At 35.4% G+C, this 8,548-nt stretch overlaps 1 long non-coding RNA gene across 1 annotated transcript; it reads left to right on the top strand.

Annotated features, from left to right (window-relative positions):
• The first annotated feature begins 674 nt into the window (after positions 1–674).
• LOC113281288 lies at positions 675–1,275 on the top strand. The gene is made up of 2 exons (XR_003326009.1): positions 675–928; positions 1,080–1,275. It is a non-coding gene; the product is annotated as an uncharacterized LOC113281288 (long non-coding RNA).
• The last annotated feature ends 7,273 nt before the right edge of the window (positions 1,276–8,548 follow it).

The following is an 8,548-nucleotide window of genomic DNA, read 5'->3' as shown; positions in this document are numbered from 1 at the left end:
AGGTCACAGTCCTGAAACAGAAGGTTACTTCAGCCTTAAGGGTTTCAGGCTATCGCAAACCTCCGGATCTAACGATGAGTATCTTCGTATGGGCAAAACAAATGCATAGAAGTATTTTGCATTTTTTTTTGCGAAGCAATGATTAACCATTTTGGTTCAACTTTTTTATGAAAACCAACTGATGCAGATGTTAGAGAAATACTAAAGCAAAACCAGGAAAGGGGATTTTTAGGAATGCTGGGTAGTCTTGACTGCATGCATTGGATATGGACCGGTTGCCCTACCTAATAGGTTGGTCAGTAAAATGGTCACTACTCAAAACAAATTGTTATCCTTGAAGATGATGCTTCTAATGATTGTTGGATATAACATGTTTTTTTTGTCTTGCGGGGTATTAGAACCAATGTTTTAAAACCCGGGCCGGCCGGTTCAACTGGAAAACCAGTGAACCAGAAAAAAAGAAAGGGTTGGTTCACCCTTGACCGACTAATATGTTAAAAAAACAGAAACCCAGTCGAACCGTCTGGTCCGACCAGAGAACCATCTGGTCCGACCAGAGAACCATCTGGTCCGACCAGAGAACCATCGACCCAACTGGTTTTTATCCGGTTCACCCGGTTACTAATCCCTTTCAGTTTTTTTCTTCTTTTTTTCCCTATATATCGAACCTTCTTTTCTCTTCTCTCCGAGAAGCTCAACGGGTTGGGGAGGTTCAGTATTCAAATAGAGAAATTAATTATCATCAATTTCCAATAGAGAAGTTATATTTTTGCTTGTTTTCAAAGAATTTGTTGTGGATACTCATATAAGAAGATCAATCATGAAGAAGATCAAGAGATTCAAGACTCTATCTAAAATTGAAACCTAAACCTAGATGAAGGAAACTCAAAACCCAAAATCATTGTCGTGATCGATTTTAATTTCTAAGGTACGTGTGTTTATGGTTTACCATTTGATTTTACTTTCGTTTTTGATTTTTTTTGTTCTTATTTTCTGATTTTAATTTCTTTTGCAACTTATTTTCTGATTTGTTCTTATTTTCGTTATAAACCGTAATTTGCTTCAATTTATTGCGACAGACAAACAAAAGGAGCATGACACTATGACAATGAAACTTTTATTGCAATTTGCAACCTGCTTGCCTAATACTGGATAGTTTTAACATGTGATTGTAATCATTGTACAATTATACCATTTGATCCTTGTGTCAAATCCATTGTTTGTACTGTATGTTTCACTTTATCTAATGTTAATTGTGTTTTCTTTCTTACTTAATTTTGATTGTATTTGTTTCATTAAACCACATAGTTAATCTGTATTGATGTATTTAAATGGCATCATCCGGTTCGCAACCACCGGATGGTACACCGATACAGTCAGAAACGGAGACGGGAAGAGGAAAAACAGACCCTGCTTGGGAGTATGGACTGGGAGAGAAGGATCCAGCGACCAAGAAAAAGTCTATAACCTGTTTGGTTTGTCGGAAAAGATAACAGGTGGAGGAATTAATAGGCTTAAACAGCATCTTGCCGGGAAAAGAGGGGAAGTTGCACCATGTAAAAGAGTAACTCAAGATGTTCGACATAGAATGCAGGAGTTGTTAAAAGAATCATCTACAAAGAAGTGACAAAGAGAAAGTGAGCCTGACAATGAGCTTGGTGTCAATGACTTTGATATACATGTGCAACATCAAGAAGATGATACTGAAGTTCAGGAAATTGAAGAAGTTCCAATGACTGCGTGAACTTCTCTGCCCACAAATGCAAACAAAAATGCAGGTAATAAGAAATCATCGGTGCATATGGGATCTAGCCAACCAAGGATGGGGATAGATTCATATTTTTCACCTCGAACTGCTCCTGGTTATCAACCATCTATTATAAGTGCGCTTGCGAGCAAAAAAGTAAAACAACAAGCGGATTTTGTTGTTGCTACTTGGATGTATGATGCTTGCATCCCATTTAATGCTATAAACTCGTACTATTTTCAGCTTGTGCTAGACGCAGTGGCTGCAATTGGTCCTAGATATAAGCCCCCTACATATATTGACATTCGCACTCATTTATTAAGGGCTAGCGTAAAGGAAGTGCAATTGTTTGTGGAAAGTTTTCGAAGTTTTTGGGCAGATACAGGTTGCACGATTATGGCTGATGGTTGGAAAGATACAAGTAAATGCACTCCAATAAACCTTTTAGTCGATTGTCCACTGTTTTCTTAAAATCAATGGATGCCTCTGAGATAGTAAAGACAGGGGAAAACCTTTTCAAGTTGCTTAAAGAAGTTGTTGAAATCGTTGGTGACAAGCATGTTTTTCAAGTGGTAACTGATAATGCATCAAATTATGCACTTGCTGGAAAATTATTACAAGATGAGTTCCCTAATATGTACTGGTCATCTTGTGCTTCTCACTCTATCAATTTGATCTTTAAAGGATTTTGGAGAACTAGCTCATATTAAAGATATCATGAAGAAAACATGGCTGGTAACAAAGTACATTTACAATCATTTATTTGTTTTAGCTTTATTACGAGAAAGATCCGGTTGGACAGAGTTATACGACCTGCTTCCAATCGATTTGCCACAAATTTTATTGTATTACAAAGCATTCTCTCTCATAAGCATCACTTGTAGGGAATAGTTACATGTGACAAATTTTTTGAATCTGATTACTACAGACAAGCTAACGTAAGAAACTTTTGTAAAGTTATAATGGATGTGGAGTTTTGGAATACTTGCTCAATTGTTGTTAAACTTAGTGAGACTCTTGTTCGTGTGTTAAGTTTAGTTGATTCAGAAGATAGGCCTGTAATGGGGTACTTATACGATAGTATTATTAAGGTAGAGAGTGATGTCTGAAAAATGTTTCATAGAAATAGAAGGGAATATGAACCTTACAAGAATATTATCAACGATAGGTTGCATAAGCACTTGACGCAAAAAATAATATCATGGGATATTGGTTGAATCCTTCTCTCCAGTATAGTGAGGACATGTCTAAGGTCCGAGAAATCAGTCATATGTCTTAGATGTTATTGAAGATGTCGCAGGATATAATCAAGCATTGCAGGATAAATTGATGATTGAAAAACAGATTTTCAGGGATGTGAAAAACCGGGGGTCTAACAACCACACCCAATATTTCCTTTAGGCAATCTTTATGGACTAACTCCAATATATTTCCAAGAGCATCAACTAGACAGTCAGACTCACTCAAGGAAAATACATCCAACAGTTATATCTCAATTTCTCGAATCAATCTGCAATCGAACAGATATAAATTTGTGAGCCGGATTAATATGAGAAATAACTTGGATGGTACCAAAGACTAATATCCAAGTGTCAATCAATTTATATCAACAACCAAAGGTTGGATTATCTAATTGATTGAACTACGCACAACCTGTGATATTTCAATTATATAAAAATATAATTCGGAAAAGAAATAACACAGACACCAGAAATTTTGTTAACGAGGAAACCGCAAGTGCAGAAAACCCCGGGATCTAGTCCATATTTGAACACCACACTGTATTAAGACGCTACAGACTCTATCCTACTACCAATTAAATTAGGACTGGAATGTAGTTTAGACCTAGCCAATCTCACATTGATTAAGGTACAGTCGTGTTCCTTATGCCTTTGGAACCATGCCGGATTTTGCGCACTTGATTCCCTTAGCTGATCTCACCCACAACTAAGAGTAGCTACGACCCAAAAGACTTGATAAACAAATCTGTCCCACATAGAAAAGTCTATTGAATAAATAAATCTGTCTCCCACAGAAATACCTACGAGTTTTTGTTCCATCTTTTGATAAATCAAGGTGAATAAGAACCAATTGATACACCAGACTTATATTCCCGAAGAACATCCTTGTAATATCAATCCCCTCACAATAATCTTAATCGTATGGAAGCGAAACAAGATATTGTGGAATCACAAACGATGAGACGAAGATGTTTGTGATATTTTTTTATCTTACCTATCGGAGATTAAATCTCGAGAAAATCTTAGAGAAGATAGTACTCAACACGATAGAACAAAGTAAGATCAAACCACACAACTACAAAGAAAATAGTTGGTCTGGCTTCAAAATCCCAATGAAGTCTTCAAGTCGTTAACCTATAATAGTTTTAGGAAAAACCTAGGTTAAAGGATAATCGACTCTAGTCGCAACTAATATCACACATGAGGTGTGGGGATTAGATTTCCCAATTACTAGAGTTCTCCCTTATATAGTCTTCAAATCAGGGTTTGCAATCAATGTTACCCTGGTAACAAAGCATTCAATATTCGTCGTTAGATGAAAACCTGATAAGAGTCAAGCTAATATCTTTCAACCGTTATATCGAACTTAGCTTGTTATACACAAATGAAATGTGACTTCATTTAGGTACGAGTAACCGTACCCAAACGTGTGCACATAGTTGGCTCAACAATAATTAACCGAAGTTAGCCATGTCAACATTTTCATATCAACCTTGTTCATCTTAATCATAACTAGTTCAAATGATTCAAATGAAACTAGTTATGGAGTTGTTCAATTATCTATATTCTCATAGAAGTATACAAGACACAATTGAAGCAAACTCGATTTTGATTCACTTGAATCAATTCATGAACATTATAGCAATGGTTTGCAAAAGATTGTATTCCTTAATATATAAATATATTTGTTTAAGAACATACCGATTTTAGAACTTAACCCACTCAAGTATGCAAACTGGTACGCATACTTAGAGTTCCGGACTTGGTCTGGGTTCGCCAATATGTGAACGGGTACGCATACTGTCATACGTGACCAAACTCAGTTGAATTTCTGGTCTTGAACTTTTCATCCGGTACGCATACGGGTATGCATACTAAGTTCCTGGACTTCAACTATCAAACCAGTACTCATACGGGTATGCATATTATGGTTCCCGGACTTTGAATAACTTGCAACAGTTAACATACAAGTACGCACACTGTGCTATATCCAATCAATGGTTAATCTTTCTAAACTCCGCCTTAATCATTGAAATATTCTTGGAAGATGGGAATAGCTGTCTCACACAAACTATTAGCTTCAAAGCAATTTTCAAGTGATCAATAGATCAGTACGAAACATTCTGAGTCTACATCAAATGACTGTCTCACACAAATCATGTAAGATGTTACCAGGCGATTTTCACATGATCATCTTTTGCCTTTCGTCAAGAATAAAGACGAACTTGGTTAAAGCGAAAGCTTACCAACACATATTTCGAGAAATATGTAAGCGAGTTAAACTCATATCGAAATATCAAATGTGTATAATGCAAAGTCTATATAACTATACGAATTTTGTCTCAATAGGATATAGAATAGAAATAGACTTCTGAGTGATAGATGAGTTCAAGTCTCCACATACCTTTTTTTGAGGAAGTTCCACAAGCTCCACTTAGTAGTTCTTTGTCTTCAATCGATGAACGCTGTGAAGTCTAATACTCAACTACACATTTTATCCTAATCCGAGACATAACTATAAGTAGACTAGAAATCAAGACTTATCGTTTTGGCAACTAAACTTGACAACAAGCTTGAGATATCAACGCTTGCGAGTTCGACCGAGCAGTGCTCTAACGGGATGCAACTGATGAATTTGGTCGGACACTTGCAATTAACCAATGTAAACAATGGCTCCAGATGAATTTCTTATGACATGGACGTTAAGCTGAATTTCATTATTTTTATTATTAATTCACCACTCAATTTTACACTTTTCCTTGAGAATCTTTTAGATGAATGGTGGAGGAACTTTGGCTGTGCTACTCTTTACCTCCAGAAATTGGCGATTCGAATTCTTAGTCAAACTTGTAGTTCGTCGGGGTGTGAGAGGAACTGGAGCGTATTTGAACGTATACATTCCAAAAAAAGAAACAAACTGGAGCATCAACGACTAAATGATTTGGTGTATGTTCACTATAACCTTCTTTTAAAAGAATAGGTATACTTCTGGACATACTTCTAAAATATGAAAACTTATTTACTAGATCCTTTCTGTTATGTTAAATATTGTCTTTACATTCAGGTCTAGGACCAAGAAAACAGTTTATGATCCTATTGATTCTGACGCACTTGATCTGACAGAAGATTTGGTAGTAGATGATGAGCCAGACCAAATTGATGTAGTTGAACTTGAAGATGTAGTTGCTGATTTAAAAATTTCAATATTTGAAAATCAAACTCAGGGATATCATGATGTATCACAAGCAAGAGAAGGTACTCAAATGAAAGATTATGGTGACGTAATTTATGATTACATGGACTCCATTATGCTGAGTTTCGCTAAATTATTATTTGTCATTTGGCAGATGAAGATGACATAGTGACAGGTGATTAGAATGAGTTTGATATGCATTTGGATAATAAATTTTCGGACCATGTTCCAAATGATCTTATTACCAACATTTGAATCTAAACAATATTCCTTGATAATAGGAGTTAAAGTAAAACTTAAAATTAAACTGCAAACTTTGTCACTACCTTGTTTGGCTACTTTATAAAAAAGAATTTACATTTCTGGCTAATTTTGGTGTTTTAAACTTAATATTTTCTCATTTCAAATGCTTGAATAGAAGTACTTATTAATTTTTCTTAGAAAAATATTTATGGAATCGATTGAGGATTATCTATTGATAAATCAGATACTCAGATCAATGTTTTAATAACCGGACCGGCCACCAAACCAGTAAAATCATTGGGTCAGGGTCAACTGGTTCACCCGGTGGTTTACCTGAGGGTCACTGGATCAGTCATTAATAAGATAGCTAACAAAATATTTGAGTATTTGACTTATCAATAGATAATCCTCAATCAATTGCGTAAATATTTTTCTAAGAAAATTAATAAGCACTTTCATTCAAGCATTTGAAATGAGAAAATGTTAAGTTTAGAACACCGAAATTAGCCAGAAATGCGAAAAAAACTTATAAAGTAGCCAAACAAGGTAGTGACGAAGTGTTGCAGTTTAATTCTAAGTTCAACTTTAACTCATATTATCAAGGAAGTTTGTTTAGATTGAAATGTTGGTAATAAGCATCATTTGGAATATGGTCCGAAAATTCATTCTCCAGATGCATATCAAACTCATTCCAATCACCTATCATTTCGTCATTTTCATCTGCCAAATGACAAACAATAATTTAGCGAAATTCAGCATAATTGAGTCCATGTAATCGTAAATTAAAACACTATAATTTTCCATTTGAGTACCTTCTCTTGCTTGTGATACATCATGCTATCCCTGAGTTTGATTTTCAAATATTGGAATTTTTAAATCAGCAGCTATATCTTCAAGTCCGGCTACATCAATTTGGTCTGGCTCATCATCTACTACCAAATCTTCCGTCAGATCAAGTGCGTCATAATCAATAGGATCATAGACTGTTTCTTGGTCCTAGTCCTGAATGTAAAGACAACATTTAGTATAACGTAAAGGATTTAATAAATAAGTTTTCATATTTTAGAAGTATGTCAAGAAGTATATGTATTCTTTAAAAGAAGGTTGTAGTGAACATACACCAAATCATTTAGTCGTTGATGCTCCAGTCTGTTTCTTTTTTTTGGAATGTATGCATTCAAATACGCTGCAGTTCCTCTCACACCCCGACGAACTGCAAGTTTGACTAAGAATTCGAATCGCCAATTTTTTTAGGTTTGAAGTAGCACAACCAAAGAGCCTCCACCATTCATCTAAAATATTCTCAAGTAAAAGTGTAAAATTGAGTGGTGAATTAATAATAAAAATAATGAAATTTAGCTTAACGTCCATGTCATAAGAAATTCACCTGGAGCCATTGTTTTACGTTGGTTAGTTGCAAGTCTCCGACCAAATCCACTTGTTGCATCCCGGAAAATCTGTTCTTCGGTTATCAATTTATCCTGCAATGCTTGATTATATCCTGCGACATCTTCAATAACATCTAAGACAGAGGACTGAATTCTCAGATCCTTAGTTAGACATGTCCTCACTATACTGGAGAGCAGGATTCAACCAATGTCCCGTGATATAAATTTTGTAGGTCAAGTGATTATGCAACCTATCGTTGATAATATTCTTGTAAGGTCTCATATTCCCTTCTATTTTTGTGGAACATTTTCCAGACAACGCTCTTTGCCTTAATAATACTATCGTATGAGTACCCCATTGCAGGCCTATCTTCTGAATCAACTAACCTTAACACATGAACAAGAGGCTCACTAAGTTTAACAACGGTTGAGAAAGTATTCCAAAACTCCACATCCATTATAACTTTACAAAAATTTCTTGCGTTAGCTTGTCTGTAGTAATCGGATTCTCCAACAAATTTCTCACATATAGCTACTCCCTACAAGTGATGCTTATCAGAGAGAATGCTTTGTAATACAATAAAATTTGTGTCAAATCGATTGGAAGCAGGTCGTATAATTTTTGTCCAACCGGATCTTTCTTGTAAGAAAGCTAAAACAAAAAAATGATTGTAAATGTACTTTTTTACTTGCGATGCTTTCTTCACGACATCTTTGATATGATCCAGTTCTCTAA

This window comes from Papaver somniferum, chromosome 5 (assembly GCF_003573695.1).
Source record: "Papaver somniferum cultivar HN1 chromosome 5, ASM357369v1, whole genome shotgun sequence".
Classification (NCBI taxonomy): domain Eukaryota; kingdom Viridiplantae; phylum Streptophyta; class Magnoliopsida; order Ranunculales; family Papaveraceae; genus Papaver; species Papaver somniferum.
Note: the sequence above shows the minus strand (reverse complement) of the source record. Positions and strands in the feature narration are given on the sequence as shown.